General features: G+C 42.7%; 1 protein-coding gene across 4 annotated transcripts in view; it reads left to right on the forward strand.

The window, feature by feature from the left end:
- myo1b (myosin IB) overlaps window positions 1–16,226 on the forward strand; it is an 85,748-nt gene that overhangs the window by 14,961 nt on the left and 54,561 nt on the right. The window lies entirely within an intron of this gene.

Below are 16,226 nucleotides of genomic sequence, written 5' to 3' on the forward strand. Positions count from 1 at the left end.
TTGTCACACAGGCTCTTGTTATAATTTATCTTTTTTCCTCCAACTTATAATTTCCATCTTCTTCCTGTCATGACGAAAAAAAAAGGATTCTAATAGATCACAGAGGTTGGGGGGTAATTCATTAGTCACACAAGGCTGTAACATAATAATAGGGCAGTATAAAATCAGGCTTTTGTTGCTTTTTGAAGTTTTGAACTGGGCTCCCAATATGTGAAGCGTTCTTTTCCCCAGTGAGACCCCTTCTTTTTAGACTACATGAATATATATGAGCCAGAATCATTTCTGTGTGTTAAATTTTAAACACAAGCATTTTGCAAACCTCTATTTGGCCCAGTGGACATTTCTGATGAGGGATTAGCATCTTGGATACACTGATTAATGAGAGCAAGAGAGAGAGAGAGAGACTTGTTTTTGGATGGCGCGTCAGTCTTGTGGTTTTACTGGTCATTCAGAGCTCCGTGCCATCTGTCCATCTAACACCGAGCCAGCGATGCTGTCCGGCTGCCCGGATAAAACAAAGCCCGACACTTGTCAATTAGCCTGCCGCGTCTCTAGGCTGCAGCAAAACCCTCTCAGTGAAAGAGAGGGACTCCCCCTCTCAATGCTGACATAAACCCTGCAGACAACAGCGAGGGCCCCACTTTAATTTACAGCCAACTACACAGGAATGACCACTTGACACTGTTTCAGTCTGTGTCACTCCCTCTCCCCCTTTTTGTTTTTCAGTGCCCCTTTCTTCCCTCATTCCTTAGTGCGGGTGTGGGGATGTGCACAAGACGGTTTCCTCATGGTCAGCTACTCAGGGCATGACCACAAAGAGATACACCAGGTTTCTGGGACACTGGACCACAGACCATACACACCAAAATGAATCATGTGTCCCCAGCAGACAGCTCACTCTAACACACTACACCATACACCGTGCAGAGTAATAACAGCCCATTATAGCAGTGTGGGACAATGAGAACTTGTTGCAAATTAAGTCGTAATCTTAAATTATGTGTGGCTAGGACTGGCACTGGTACAATTTCCATGAAATACAGTGTGACGGTAATGTGGTTGATCACCCGCAGTAGCTCCAGAAATAAACCTGGCTGCATCAATTGATAGTGAATTTGTGATGTTTAATTTTTAAATGACATTTTGAAATTTTGAAAAGAAAACATAATGACTGATGCACATTATGGACAGAGAGAATCACTTTCTGTTTTCCGTGGTATCGACTCCATATCTTGGTCCATCGTCTTGGCAGTGTGGACAGTGATTCACTCAGACCGGCCCTGTCAGGCCTCAGATTGATTATGTAATTGCTTTAATGCCTGTTGCCCAGTCTTTCTCCGTGGCATATAGAAATAATAGGATTAATTTCAACACTGATGTGTACATGATGATGGACCATGTGAACAGATTCAGTTTCTGTGCCTCCACACTCGTCGGTGCTGAAGAACATACAACTTGGCAGAGGTGTCCAGCTGTCTGCTCATTAGCTCTGGGAAGGAAAAGTGTCTTACCCTTGCCAAATCCCTTTTTGCTGGTCTGTATATTATTTCTCTCCATTAGCTTCATCATCTCCACACAACCCCAACCGTATAACCCCAATGTTTTAAAACAGACTGACTGAGGGATGTCAGGCTCCCAAGCCCTCCCTCATAACTCTCAAAGTGCAAGAAGATTCAGTTTTGGCGCAGAACCAATCAGCCACTTCTTGGACTATCACGGCCCAGAGTCAGAGCCTCCATAAGAGGAGAGGTTAACGTTTGAAAAAATTATGTGGGCAAAAAATATCTGCCTTAACAAGCTTTTTTTAGCATCTATCTCGTTATGACCTGATATTTCAATCCCTGGATCCAGTTCCCCTTTAGGTTAGGCTTTTCTGGCCGCATGAGAACACAGCATTTGGGCTGAGATCTTGTTGGGATGGAAGATTTGCTGAATGCATCCAAACAAACCCCGGAGGACTTAGTTTCAAGTGAGAATGTGATCCGACGCAAATGAATGACTGCAAGTGCAGTGGTCCGCAAACGTAGATGATGCTCAGGGTTTGTTTACCCTGGAATAAAGTCCTCTACCAGATTTCTGACCACCCGAGGAAATAACTACTCCCACATGGTTTTGGTTGATAAATTATGGTTCTCTTAACATTTTCTTGCATGAAATGTTACCAAACCAATGTGAAAATGCAGCAGCGTAGCAGTCCCCTGTTTTTAAACTTTATTTTGCCTTGAAAGACCATTGAGGAGGTAAGGACAAAATAGTAAACACGCTATGAATGAAAATAAACAAGGAAATAAGGAAATAAGGAAATAAAGGAAACACAAGGCACAAGGAAATAAAACTGCATTAAATCGAACAATTAGAATAAAGTACAATGGTAAAAACAGGTAAATAGGTTGCATTAGGAAATTCCCACCCATTTCCCATTTGAAAGATTCTTTTTTCACTTAACGTTAAGCAAGACTTTTACTCCAACTTCTCTAAATGACTTTTTAAGATGGTTATTTTTTCCATTGTGGTATCATGAAGCATAACCAGCCTTAGAGGCCTGAGCTCATGGGCCTTTCTTGGCTAAACTCTTGATACACTTTACAAACAATTGCCAACAAGCTGCAGTTAACCTGCCAACAAAGGGATAGCCCATGCCAAACAAATGACAGACATAACGCTTGCTATCATATCACTCGGGACAGTTGCGGTCCTAAATTGGATTTCTGCTTCAGGTAATGAGGTGTAGCGTGATTAGTATAAGACCCTATTACTTGACAATTCTCCGGTGTCCATGTCTGATCCTCTTTAACTCGTCTGGCTACAAAGTTAAAACTGAGAACCATGTCTAAGTAATCCTTGAATCCTCTGAGTCAGGTTGAAAGGTTCATGTCGTGCCAGAGTGGCTAAGATGCTTCAGAGGGGTCAGAGGCGAGGGTGGTGACAAATGGAGATGGCATCTGCTTTCCAAAGTCCTAATCCCATCAACAGAATACATCCCCTGTACAATTTTAGGATAAAATGTCCGTCCAAACTTGAATTATCGCTAAATAGATACACGTGGAGCCGTGATTCAGGGAAGGTGCTTGGAACAGCCCATTCATTTAAGCTCTGCTCAACGCCACTTCATTCCCGAGCCTCTGCTGATGAACGACTCGGTTGCATGGGCAAACAGATACACTTCATCTGTTGTCGAAGAGACGTAGATCCGGTAAACAAGACTGCCAAAGTCTTGACAGTAGTCCTCAAGCAAAGGAGATTAAGCTTTGTTTAATTGGACAAGCTCCTGCAGTGGGCCTGAAGTGCCAGTCAAGAACAGATTGTTTCAAAATGCTCCATAAATTGATCTTAATCCTCCTGTCAGGCCATCTGGACAAGGCTTTGTGGCTTTGCATTGATCGTCTCCATGTAACATAAAACCCTTGGTCTAGTCAAACATGTCAGTGCTGTCATCCTCATCTCCAGCTCATATTTAGCTAACACTCAAAGATGAAAACTCTGAAGTTTCACCTCATTTTGCTGTAGATAGTGGACTAGGTCCATGTGCCTACAAATGACATGCTCCATATTGACATAGATTGAAGACCATTGTATCATCAGTTGATCCAATATGCAGTATTGTCATTAGAATTCATATTAAAGTTCAATATTTGATGTTAATGTGCCCAAAGTATTAGATGTCCCAGTGGCTGGTGTTTTTAATAAGCGCCTGGCCATACCTCGAGCCAGATGGAAATTCATATTTGTGGCTTAAATACACACATGGACAGAGCCATTTAAATATATTTGACTTGACTTGTATTCAAAGCACAGCAGCAAATAAGCTTCACGGCAGGTGATCCGGTTACGTTTTGTTCCGACAATGAAAAAGCAAATGATTTAATGCCATTTGTTTTGTTTCTGTCCCAGCTGTGTCATTTTAAGGACACCGATTGGAGGACTTTGTTTAGAACATTAAAGGTTTTTCTCTTTCTATTCTTTCTATTTATGGAAATTGGAGAAAAGGCAACATTTCTGATTAAAGAGTCTACAATTTACCATGAGGCCTTAGCAGAATGCAGGCAAATGCGTTTCAAGGCCAGAGTCAAGGGGAATTAGTCACCTCCCCACAGTAAAGTGCTTATTTTACCTCACCGAACTGTGGCTCTTAAAGTTTGGTCTTGTAATAAAACAATTTGATTAAATGAAAGACAAACATTTTCATAGATTAGCCAGAGCTCTGCACGTACAACTTTGCTGACCCTGGCACCTGCTCGGCCTGTGACTCAAGGCCACTTTGGAAAAAAATGAACAACATGCACGAAAATCTTGTATAAAACACAGAGTTAACACAGCAATTCAGCACATGCACCGCATACATACATATATACATCCACTGTGACCGCTCACTGGTCAGAGTTGGACATTAATTAAAGGAAGACTAGCGGGTCCCTCAGGATCTTCCTCCTCCTGTCTTTGATCATCATCAGACACTTGAACAGTCTAAAGTCAGCAGCTCAGGACAAGGACAGAGAATCTATCCAGGAACCTTTGAGTCTTCAATGAACTTTAGGCATTGCCAGTAATGGTGAGGCGTGTGTTCAGCATGTATCTGGATTAGCTGGATCATCATTTCTCGAATAAACTGCCCATTAAGCTAAACCTCTTCATGCAGCAGAGCTCGGATCAGATGAAGATTTCGTGAGGCCTGGTTCACCACAGCTCTTAAAACCTGCTGAAGTGGAACTCGCTCTGCAGGCTACATGAGGACCGAGCTGCTTGCAAGCACTGCTTAAGGCACCGTCGTTCAGTGTAGAGCTCCAGCTGCCACTTTAACTTTAGCTCTCTGCAGCCAGTGGTGACCAGGGTGGGCCTTCATACAGGGAGGTGGCAGGTGGACCACCCCTGGAGACACCATCACCCTTTTGGCTGCTTTATGACTAGTCTCGGATACGGCACAGAGCGAGTTTAGCATTGCTTTGGCTTTTTCTTTTATTTTCAGTTGGCACTTGTTCTATTAATTAGATTAGTCAAATGGATAGTGAAGATTTTCTTTGTCCCAGTTTGGGTTCTGTCTAACTGGTTTGCCCTGGTTTTTGTACTGCAAGCATTTTCCAGCCGAGTGGCTGCCGGTCCACCAAGGGTTTTTCAGATTACATATGAGATTAGGAAATATGGCCCGACTAGTGAACTGTGTGATTACGGGTGATATGCTCTGGATCCCCTCGGACTATTAGGTTAAACTCTGTCTGCACGATAGCAGTGGTTTATAGTGAAGCCAAGTCATTAGGGTAATTTTGCTGTGGCTGTGCTGGTTGCTTGCTCAGTGTAGAATATTCTACACATCAGCATAGTTAAATTCATGAATATGATGGCTGTGCAAAATGCATTTTGCCACACGTTGCATGTTCATTTGTTAGTTTTTCAGATTTCCTCCGGGCAAGACAGACTTTGCAGGAAAGTTTTCATGCAGTCGGGATTACAGAGTCTGAACGAGTCAGAAATGGTGTGTCTGTCACAGCAGATGGCTGTTAAGCTTGGCTGATGTCTTTCTCCAGCTTCTGAATGCACTCTAAGCTGCGTCTTCTGTCTTGATAGAAGTTGGTTCTGTGAGGTGCAGATGTCATGGCTTTAATTTTTGAGGCATATCAATGGTCACTCAGGCATTGATTTTAACATAGGAGAAAATTGTATTGTATGGAAAATGCTTTTTCAGTGGCATCTGACAGAGTGATGCCTCATCCTCATGCATGCGGTGCCCATCTTTGTTTTTCCTGCAGTGTGAAGGACAGCAAGCAGAGCAGTCATTTAGTCTGAACTGTCGTCACCAGGCAAGACCTAAACAGTCTTTTCGTCTGGCCTCGGCTTTAGAGAACAAATAGCAGGCACCAGATGACTGTGTGTGTGTGTGTGTGTGTGTGTGTGTGTGTGTGTGTGTGTGTGTGTGGGAGGAGGGGGGGGGTTAAGTTGGGACAAACAAACACATGCATACACAGTGCAAATAACACTGCTGTGTCAATTGGCAGCACTCATTTCAGGGCTTGACACTGCCATTTGCCCGCTGGCCTGATTTCTCAGAGCTCTGGACCAGCAAATATTGATCGAAACCGTCATCCAAAACTGCATATATTTGGTCATTATGGCAACGAAACGAAATGACAGGGTGATTGCCTTGTTGACAAGGCAGTTTGCGTTAATTACGAAGGAACATCGTGCCGCCTCGTTCATGACGCTCGGTACACAGAAGCAGCGTCTTTGACATGCGTGACGTCATGATTTGAATTGCATGGTGTGTGTGTGTGTGTGTGTGTGTGTGTGAATCACTGCTCAGTCAGGACAGCAAAATGTCACCAAAAGTACCATGGTTAGCTGGCGAGGTTTAGAACTAAAAAGGCTTAAGCGCCCATCATCTGGTTGGATGCCAGTTTAAAACAAAAAAAAAAAAAAAAAACTCTTCCTAATACAAAGAGAAGAGTGGGATAGAGAGAAATATGAAAGGAAAAGAGGGCAAAAGTTTCAGCGTCATTGTTGAGACCGGTGACTGCAAATGTGAGATGGTCTGGAGAATATCCAGAGACTTGGTTTCACAGGTAAGAGAGTCAAACTAGTGTCAGGTGAAGGTCAGGTGGGGGGAGGAACGTGTTTCTGCTCAGGCCAGTGACGCTGAAATACCACCGGCCCAACTGGCCACCGGACTGTTGGTTTGCCCCGACATTTGGAGTTCAGGGCGCAGGATTTGGACACAGTCATGCCACATATGGCGTCACGTCAGCGTTTCAGAGTACGCCCCACATCACAAATCTGTTTTCTCTGACTTCTTGGCTTGAAAACAGCATCCTTCCACAGCCCGTCCCACAGTGAAGAGCCATCCACTGTGACAAAATGTCAGCTGCTCTGTCTAACACATGGCCCGACCGAAACAATAATGACTGGTCCCCTCTGTCCTCGCAGCACATCACCCTGCGTGTGTGTGTGTGTGTGTGTGTGTGCGTGCACGTGTTTATCCATTGTCTAACGTTGTTGGTGTTGTGGGAATTTGTTAAGCGCCCTGGGTAGGCTATCTGGCAGAGATAAAAGGAAGATTATGTAGCTGTTGGTTTATGCTGTTACATAATCGTGGGCTCAGCCTGTGTGTGTGTGTGTGTCTCGGTGTGTGTATTTGTCTGTGTGCATCTATTCGGCTGTCTGATGCACCTTCTGCTGATGTGATGGTGCCTTTGTGCCGCTGCATGAGTGCATGTTTGGGAATCACGTGGGTGCACTCATACAGGTTTGTGGCGTTGCACCTGCTCCTGTACTCTCCAGAGGGGTGTGTGTGTGTGTGTGTGTGTAAATGTGTGTTTTTGTGTGTGTGTAGCCCTGCAGCTGGTCTCCCATCTCTAAGGTTGTTAGTGGACTAATTGCTTCTTATTAAGTTCCATCCTAATCAGAGCCCATTACTGTGAAGAACGGTGATGTCACCCCGGCCCAAACTGGAGCCCAGCAGACGTCCATTCACCCGGACAAAGACGGGAGCTGTTTCCCTCAGCTGGATCGAAGTAAATCAATTACGCTCACCAAGAAGACGGGGGTTGTGGTGCACGGATACCCTGCAGAAAACATTTTCAGGAAATCCGGAGTCACTTTTGAAGTCGTTTAGTCTCATCCTCGGCGTTAAAATCTTGTTTTTTCTTCAAACAAGGTAAAAAAAAAAAAATCTACCAGTGGGATGAGATCATCCCTCGTTTCTTACTCCAGAATTTCCTCGAATCAAGTGTCATTTTCTTGATCTCAGTGGGCTGATTTGAGACAAACCGGTGAAACTGCACTGAAACAAGCGGGATTATCTCGTCCCATCAGCGCTTGTTCTAAGAAAAACGAGATTTTAACACCGAACAAGAATAAATGACTTTCCGAGATTAATATTTCTCGCAGTGCGTGCCGTGAAAGTGAAATGATGTTTCCACAGCTACCTTTTTTGCATATTTTCTCTGTTTACAAAAAGAAATCACTCAAAACTGTTTTTGCCACAGAGGAAATTTTTATTGGATTTTGCCGTTTCCGTCCAGCTTTTCTAATTTGACACATAATAATGCTCAAAAAAAAAAAAAAAAAAATACTTGTGTGGAGAGCCAGCTGGAGAGCTCATTTGTCTTTCCTGCGATCTGCCTAGCAACCGTCCATCTTGACGGACAGGACCGTCCGTCCGTCTGTCCATTGTGCCCTCCGCCGTCCAATTTAGGAAAATGTTCTCAAAATGCCCAGATGAGGCCTCTCGTATTAAAATGGCAGGTGTTTTCCCTCCCCTCCACACACACACACACACACACACACACTCTCTCTGTAGCATTAGAGATGAACTAATCAGTGGCCTTTCTCCATGCACAGCAGCCTCGCAGATGGCCCCGAGCCGTCTGCTGTACGTCCCTCGAGCCAGACACAGATTTAGAGAGGAAAGTGTATGTGTGTGTGTGTGTGTGTGTGTGTGTGTCTCTCGAGGGTGGGATCCTATTTCTCCAATGTGTAATGAGGTATTGAGACCCCCGGTGCTCTCGGCACTCATTACCTAGTGCCACCGGAGCCTCCGACCACAGGGGGCATCACAGCTGGCTGATGGAGCACAGAGGCTTTGAGACACATGACAGGACTTTGAGCTGTCATACACAAAAACCACGACGGCTTTACTGAATTAAAAACCGGGACCTTCAATGTTTTTTTTTTTTTTTTTACTACACTGCAAAAACTCAAAATCTTACCAAGATTATTTGTCTTATTTCAAGTCAAAAATGTCTTATTCCTAGTCAAAATATCTCATTACACTTAAAATAAGACATGATCACCTCAGAAGTAACTTGTTTTTAGACAATTGTCTCTTGTTTCAAGTGAAAATTTGCTTGTTTCATTGGCAAAATTTGTTTCTTGTTTCTAGCTAATTTTCACTTGAAATAAGTGAAAATTGTCTAAAAACAAGTTACTTCTGAGGCGATCATGTCTTATTTTAAGTGTAATGAGATATTTTGACTAGGAATAAGACATTTTTGACTTGAAATAAGACAAATAATCTTGGTAAGATTTTGAGTTTTTGCAGTGTACGAGTCTGTGTGTTTTTGTTTTTGTTTTTTTTCGTGTGTGTGTGCTCAAAATGCGCCCTGTGTGTCCTGACGGTCTCTGAAACGAATGACTATTTTCACTGTTGGTTAATCAAACAGTGTTTTACTTAGCTGTGCTGCCTTTAAGTAGCTGTTGTTTAAATATCACCTGCTGGTGAAGTAGATGGGATAAAAAATAGGCATATCATGTATTAAAGTGAGAATCGGAGGAAAATGTTTGACTGGTGCTGATTCTATTAAAAATAACCATGGTGAAGTAATCGCTAAAACTACATCTTTCACAAAGAAAAAGTCATGGAATGTACAAGTTTGGAAATTTGTGTCTGGCTAACACTGCCAAAGAGATGTTTTTCATTTAATTGTGACTTTCAAGCTGCATTAAGAGATTAAGATTCTGATTAAGTGCATCATGTGGAGGAAAGAGACACATGACGTGAAGCACAACTTTGGCTTCCAACGTTTTGGAAGCTCAGCCCCGAGCAGATGAATGGCACCAGTCCTCTGCTCTGTCAGCATTACAAAACACGAGGAAAAAAAAAAAAAAAAAAAAAAAAAAAAACCTCCATGTAGATCAGGAAGATATGAATCAGAGGCCCCAGACTGTTCCCGAGGAGCTGACAGCTTTAGCTCCATGAACATCCACACCAGTGTTTGGGAGTTTGTCATCACCAAAGAAGCTCTTCACTCTAAAAATAAAAATGTCATGTATTAAGATGCGAGCGAGACTCGAGAGTAAATGTTTGACCGGTGCTGTCCCTGTTGAAATAAACATAAAAACAGCACCGGCAGCGTGCACGGCGTCTGCTCTGTGCGCTGGGCACATTCATGCTGATTACCTGTGAGGTGAATCAGCGGCGTCAGAGATGTTTCCAGAGAAAGGCTCAGGCCTTCACGTCAGAGCGCTGATTAAGACCAGAGATCTCATGTGGGAGTCGGCTAATTGCAGGGAGTACTCTGCTGCCCGGCATGGAGAAGCATTTCCTCTGTACTATCTCCCCCTACACATTATGTGTGTGTGTGTGTGTGTGTGTGTGTGAGGTGTTTCTCATCAGCTTATGTAATTTCCAAGGCATGATTTAAAAGTGAAGGGGTTTCCAGTTTGGGGCGGCACAGACAACGTCCTTAACATGTTGGTTTACATCCCACTGTGAATGGAACCTATAAATTTATTAGTGTGTGTGTGTGTGTCTGTGTGGGTGTGTATTCCTGTATTTAACTTGGTCTTCTAGTGCCAGATGTCACACACATGTGCAGAGACAGTAGTGCGGAGCTTCTCTCATCCAGTGGTGTTTGCCAGATGTCTGGTTTCTCTGCAGGCGTCGTGCTGAACACGGCCGCCAAAGCCCTGGACGGCAGGTTTGAATGTTATTCACTGCAACACAGTCGTCTGAGCCCAGATGCATTTTGAATAGTCGAGGATGCGTGTCATTTTACATGCCGCTTGTTTGTTTTGTATGGATGACCCACGGACTTTAGCCTCGTTCGCCTCAGCGTGGCCTCGCACCTTTGTTTGCCTTTCCAGTGTCTTTCGCCGGCCCGGTCACTTTCAAAGGCAATAAGGAAATAAAAAAAGCAAAGTCATTATAATGGCTCCTTTGTAGCACATATGGGCATTAGTGATAAGACATGCTCTGTTTGATGTCATAACTGCGTCCCGTCCAATAAAAGACCTGGACTTGGATCCCTGAACACGCACAGCTCTTGACAGCGGCACGGCTCTTTTAATAATAATAATAATAATAATAATAATAATAATAATAATACACTGCAAAAACTCAAAATCTTACCAAGATTATTTGTCTTATTTCAAGTCAAAAATGTCTTATCTCTAGTCAAAATATCTCATTACACTTAAAATAAGACATGATCACCTCAGAAGTAACTTGTTTTTAGACAATTGTCTCTTGTTTCAAGTGAAAATTCGCTTGTTTCATTGGCAAAATTTGTTTCTTGTTTCTAGCTTGTTTCAAGTGAATTTTCACTTTTTCCACTGGCAAATTTTGCCAATGAAACAAGCAAATTTTCGCTTGTTTCAAGCGAATTGAAAGTGAAAATTGTCTAAAAGCAATTTACTTCTGGGTGATCGTGTCATTCCAGTCCCAAGATTAAAGTGCATAGGCTTGTCTGACCCGCCCACGGCTCACTTTCACTTGTTTTCCCAAAGAAACCCCTCGGGGCGGCCGAGTTTGGAGAGGCAGTTTTTTTTTTTTTTTTTTTCTTTCTTCTTTTTTATTGGGATGACATCCACAAGTGATGTTTGGTCAGGGCCGGTTTTCACAAATTAACCCTCTCTGAATAATCCTGCTGTTTTGCAAAACACCCACGCTCCATGTTGTTAGTGGACACATGAAGTGTTTAGACGACCTCTGCACCTGCACCTGTCCCGTGTTCACCGCCACATCACACCTGTGGAGCCTCGGCGAGCCGGGCCCATGCCACGTGTCCCGCCTGTTTGCTGTTACATAAATAAGAGTGTTTTGATTTACCGGAGGCCTGCGTGAGCTGTTCTCGCAGAGCCGGGCTGCACGTAGGCAGGTTGAAGTGGGCTCTCGTGGAAGTGGCGTTTTGACTCGGGTGGGCAGAGCGAGTGCTCTCCAGCGTGTGTGTGTTGGCGTGATGGCGAGCGAGGTGAACCTGGAGAGAGGTGGCAAGGGAGGCAGGTGGAACAGCTGTGTGTGTGTGTGTGGATCTGTGTGTGTGTGTGTGTGTTCCCTTTTTCCACCCACCTGTGCAGCCCAAGAATAAAATGCAAATGTGGATAAAGCTGGGAAATTCTAATGCAGTGGCAAATATGTATAATAAATGGCTGTATTTGTGGAAGCAGGCAAAACTGTATTTACGGCATGATGTATACTTATATTTTTAATTTCTTCCACTTCCATATTTTCACTTCCATATTTTCTCTGCGCACTTGGCAAGACGTGTTTGTCTCAGGTCATGTAGATTACACATTGCTCACGCAGTGTGTACCCAGCTCTGTTTGGCTGGATTTGGTATTTCAAATCGCCCATGCCCACTGGTAATCATTAATACAGAAGATATAATAAGAGATATTGCATCAAGCTGTCCACGGTTTACCGACACGCAGATTAAACTTGGCCGTGCCCTCAGCCATTCACCGCTTTGTGAGCACAAGGTTTTATGGATTTCCTATTGTCTGTGATTGCCCAACAGCAGAGTGAAACCTCTCCATTCACAGTCAGAACAATGGCTGTGGACCCTTTTTTTTTTTTTTTATCTGTGTGCACAGCTTATGTAACCACGCAAAACAAAATGGAGCCAAACGGATGACATTGATTTCAGCCGAGTGAAATACAATCCATTACACCTCGCATCGGGTTTTAACGGGTTCCTTCAAAAGCCCTCACACTGCAAAAACTCAAAATCTTACCAAGATTATTTGTCTTATTTCAAGTCAAAAATGTCTTATTTCTAGTCAAAATATCTCATTACACTTAAAATAAGACATGATTACCTCAGAAGTAACTTGTTTTTAGACAATTGTCTCTTGTTTCAAGTGAAAATTTGCTTGTTTCATTGGCAAAATTAGTTTCTTGTTTCTAGCAAATTTTCACTTATTTCAAGTGAATTTTCACTTTTTCCACTGGCAAATTTTGCCAATGAAACAAGTTACTTCTGATGTGATCATGTCTTATTTTAAGTGTAATGAGATATTTTGACTAGAAATAAGACATTTTTGACTTGAAATAAGACAAATACTCTTGGTAAGATTTTGCGTTTTTGCAGTGCATGTTTTCAGCAGAAGGCAGCAGGAAATATGTGTAATAAGAACATTAGTGGTTTATTTAACCCCAGAGTTTTCCTGATTGTAGCGTTGCTGTATTTAATTTGAGTGTAGGAGGTCGGCCCGTTAATGCGCTGACTGTGATATTAGATGGAAATAAGATGTCAGGTTCTTGTCGCCACTTGTGAAAGCAAAATCGGAGTGAGTCATTAGAATTGAGTGACAGGATTATTACTGAAAGTCTCTATGGGTGGGTTTCACTGGCTGTTTTTGCCAAGAGAGAATTTCAACCACGAGCCATGAAGGAACAAATAAGGCAGCTCATCATGCAGGAACTGGGAAAAATGACGCATGTTGTTAATACATGGGATGAAACGGTGGCCACTGCTGGTTGTTCACATTAACTTTACCAAACGAGGTAACAAATGTGTCCAGAGAGGTACATGTGCATCATTGGCTGTTCACATTATCTTTTAACACCTTTTACAGGAATGTAAAGATATTGAACTTTGGATTAAAATGCGACATCAGTGAGTTTATGTTGTCCACTGCCCCTGTGATATAGATGGAAAAACCTGAAATGAAATGTGAAATGTTATCTTAAGCACTTTTTTCATCATTTAATTGTTCAGTAATGTTGTTTTGTGAATTAATTTCCCATTTAGAGGCAACAGTGTGTTCACAACAAAGCCATCACCACTGCTTTCAGTCAAGAATTTGAGTCCAGTGACGATCTAAAGGCAGATTGATAGGCTTTTTACTTTTTCTTTTTTTTTTTTTTTTTTTTTTGGCATAAAAATAGTCAGATTTATACTGAATACCAGCAATGGAGATGGTTAATAAAAAGATTAAAAGATCTACGTTCAAAAACCCCCAGTTGGTTAAGGCCCACTGTAGAGATTTGTATATAAATATGTACATGTCATGTGTAATAAATGCAGATCAGATTGTGCCAGGCGGGGAGGGTGTGCAGAGCAGTTCAGAGCGTAGGAGGAGAGGGAAAAAAAAAAAAAAAAAAAACAGAACAGTTGTTCAGAGCAGAGCTTAGCGACAGCTCAGTACAACCAGGCTGCAGCATCATCCTATTTGGATTAGGCTGGGCTGTTTCGGCAGGAAACATTTGCTGAATCTCATTTCAGGAGTGTGTAAACTCACACTCCGCTCCGAGAGGCGGCCTCCGTGTCATGTATTATGCATATCATGTGGAGGGAAACTTGTAGAGAACGAAAGTTAACAAGGAGGAGGGCTGCAGCCGCTAGGAAAGCGGGAAGAGAACAGAATCGTCAATCAGTCCGGCCTCGTGTCTGTGCATGTCAACAATTTGAATAAAATAAATCCTCATGACTACAGATTTGAATCACTTGCATTTGTACATGGCTCAGCCTCCATCCATATTCAAAACCAGTCAAGAAAACATACAGCATTTTTTAGGCGGTTTCATACCCTTAATGTACAAAAAAATCATCAGAAATCCAAATCAAGAAACTTCAGAGGAGGGGTAATGGAGATGAAGTCACTCCAGGCAAAAATTAAATGAAGTGACAAAATGCGTTACCACATAATAGGATATTGCATTGGAGGAGGAAATGAACGCTCACAAATGAGATTAAAACTTTGTTAAAATGGGAAGAAAAAAAAAATGCAAGTAAGTATTGTGATACTTCTTTCAATTCTATCAATGCTCTTGCCCCTTATACCTCTGTATGAGAGATTTATTGCTTTGCCTTTTACATAAAGCTATGACTTCCATTTTATTGCATTGCATTGTGCTTATTCTGGAACAGGAATTTTGATTTAAATTTGTGGCCGCACTTATCATAACACATAAAGTCTCTTTACAATTTAACAAATTTATTAGAAAAGCAAATGAATAGACAAATCTGTGGAAGTTATTACAAAATGAGGAGTAGATATTGAAGTTTTTTTTTTTGTTGCCTCATTTAATACACCTCTATATGGGCACCATTAGCTGCACAAAGCACATCAAGGCTGTACTTATTATTAGTCTAGCCCTGAAGTTATGCAGTAGGTTGTATTTAAAGCTCCATCTGTACATTTTCAGTCAGCTCTATATTGTATTGCAATGCACGGTGACACAAATCACAGTTAACATGGATAATCATTTGAAATGCACCTTGGTCAACCTTGGTGGGATTAAACAAGAAGGCTGCTTACAGTTTTTACTATAAACTTATGTAAATGAGTAAAATTAATTTTATGATCTTTACGATTCATTAGGAAAACTCAGTCCAAGTGTGGAGCACCGACCTCCAGCCGATGAAACGTCACGATGTCCAGCTGATTGTCAGTGCAGAAAATGTCGTTTCCTTTCAAGGAGCTCTCGGCCTTGCGGGGACGTTCGACCCGGGTTACGATCGGGCCAGTGTCATGTTTGCTTTTCTCATTGTTTACATTCCTAAGTGGTACTTCCCATGACTCGGGCTGCGGCTTAACGTGATCATTTTAAAAAGCCTTCAACTTGCATTCTTGCCGTTGAGGAGTGTTGCCTCAGTCGCTGCAAGACAGCGTGTGATTGCTAAAACAAACATACAGACCTGCTTGGTGTGGATTGAGGACTTAGAGGGCTGTGGAGCGTTTGGTGATGAATATAGATTTTTTATTTTATTTTAAAGTTGATGTCACTCATGTTGCACTTTAAATTCACCAGACTCTCTGCAGGGCCTGACTGCGGGCCACAACAGATTTTTGAATTTTCAGGAATGAGCCAGGGACATTTTCCTCATTTACTTCTCAGCTCTGATATTTCAGTTAGCTGTTTATTTTGGCCCCGAAAATTGTCCCCAACCATCCTCTCCTCATCCAGATCTCCTGGCCCTCGTCCCCTTTCTCATTTCCTGGTTGGGAGCAGGGGAGCCGGCGGTCCCCCTCTGCTCCGGTGCAGATGTGAGCCCACGTTAGGGCTGCCAGTCGCCGCACAATGACTCCGTCTGTCGTCTGACTGGGAGTCAGGATTCTGCGCAGGGTCACCCGGAGGTCACCGGTCCCCTTCGAGACATGTCAAGTGATGTTGTGCTGAACTGGGCGACAGAGTTTGTCTGCTTCCATGCCGTCTTTGTCTGAGAGTGTATTTGGGCGACGGATGGCGGGCAGTGTTGTGGTGATGGACTGAGCCCTGATTGTTTACCTTCAAACCTCACAGTGTTAACACTGCCCTGGTGAATTGGATTAGTTTGGCTGTAATTGAGTGAAAAGAGTACACAGCAGTTCAGTGTTGAGTAAAACTGCCAAGCGACTGAAGGCAGATTAGATTTAGGTCGGATGTGTGAACAGGATTCACTGTACAGGAAGCTACTGTCTTTTAAATTCCCCATCAACACTGCAAAAACTCAAAATCTTACCAAGATTATTTGTCTTATTTCAAGTCAGAAATGTCTTATCTCTAGTCAAAATATCTCATTACACTTAAAATA

Source organism: Myripristis murdjan, chromosome 21 (genome assembly GCF_902150065.1).
Source record: "Myripristis murdjan chromosome 21, fMyrMur1.1, whole genome shotgun sequence".
Classification (NCBI taxonomy): Eukaryota; Metazoa; Chordata; class Actinopteri; order Holocentriformes; family Holocentridae; genus Myripristis; species Myripristis murdjan.